Source organism: Armigeres subalbatus, chromosome 3 (genome assembly GCF_024139115.2).
Source record: "Armigeres subalbatus isolate Guangzhou_Male chromosome 3, GZ_Asu_2, whole genome shotgun sequence".
Lineage (NCBI taxonomy): Eukaryota > Metazoa > Arthropoda > Insecta > Diptera > Culicidae > Armigeres > Armigeres subalbatus.
This window is the reverse complement of record NC_085141.1, coordinates 292,536,898-292,538,534: the sequence shown is the minus strand read 5'-3', so window position 1 is coordinate 292,538,534 and position 1,637 is coordinate 292,536,898.

Here is a 1,637-nt window from a genome sequence, read left to right as displayed (position 1 = left end):
ATGCTGAAAGCATAATTTTTATGCTTATGTGCTGAAAGCAGCATGTAGGCCTCTTTCTAACGTTTATACAGCATGAATCTGAAAATAGCGTTAGTAAAACAACCTATAGGGTATGCGAAGAAGCACATCCATAATTTTCTTTGTTATTTACATATGTCAAAGTGACGGTGATGACAGAGCAGCGGCCATTGAATCAGGAGATCAGGAGTTCGAATCCATCCAACAAAATTGATATTTGAGTTTTCACAATGGTGGATCTTCTGAAGGAAATTTTTGAATCCCATATGAAGTTCCGTAAAAATTCCAGGAGGAACTCCTGGAAGAATTCTTAAAGGACTTGCAGGAGGAATTCCCGGAGGACCTCACAGATAAACACCCTTATTCTTGTTTACGTACGAACGCGCTTTCGAACGAAAGCTGATGTGCATTATCGTTTACGCCAGCAAATTCAAATGGGGCAGGGATTCGAACGAACTGCATTCGTTCGTTCGTAAACAAGAATAGGGGTGAAATTCTCCTAGTAACTTCTGTAGGAATTTGTAGATAAATTCCTAAAGAAAGCCTAAATGAATTTCAAGAGGAACTACTAGTGGAATTACCGGAGGAATTTTCAAAGGAACAGCCGGTGGAATACCTGGAGTTGAGTTTCTAGAGGAACTTCCGAAATCCAATTTCCCGGAAAATTCCTGCCAAATATCCTCCCTGTGAAGTTCCTGGAGGGATTCCCGGAAGAACTCTTGCAAAAACTCCTGGAAATGCTCCCGGAGGAACTCCCACAAGCACTTCCGGAGGAATTCCCACAAGGAAATTCCCAGATGAATTGCTGAAGAAATTACCGGATGAATTCCCGGGAGTTTATTCTGAAGAAATTCCTGGAAGAACTCTTGGAAGATATCCTGGAGGAACTCTCAAATTAATTTCCAAATGAAATTCTGGAGTAAATTCCGAAAAAAAATTCTGGAACAATTCCGCAGAAAAAATCCCGGAGAAATTCCTGAAGGAATTCCTGGAGAAGTACATGAGGGAGTTCCTGGAAAAATACCTGGAAGAATTTCCGGGGAAAAAACTTGGACGAATTCCTGGAGAAATTCCTAAAGAAATTTCTAGAGGAATTCTTGAAGGATATTCTGAAGTAATTGCGAAAAGAATTCCAGAATGAAATCCTAGAGGATTTCGCTATTGAATTTATGGAGGTATTCCCGGAAACATTCCTGGAAGTTATCCCGGAGGAATTTAAGGAAGAGTTCTTGGAGGAATGCCCGGAGAAGTTCATTGAAGAATTTCCGAAGGAATTTCTTATAGATTTACAAGTAAAATTATGGAGCGAAATCGGAGAATTTCCGTTCCGTCATACATTTCTGAAGAAACTGGGAGGAAATTCCGTATGTATTCTTGAAGAAACTCACGAATGCATTCCTGAAGGAAATGCTGGATATTTTTCTGGAAGAATAGCCGAAGAAATGTCTAGTAGTAAAACTTGGAGAGAAGAAAAGAAATCTTCAAGGAATTTCCTCATGAATTCCCTAAAAGAATAGTTACGGTTTTCAAGATAATTTATTTATTTGCCGTCAATCAAAAAAAATTAGTTTATATCGAAACAGATAACACTGAATCAACAATTTGTCGCCACAATACAC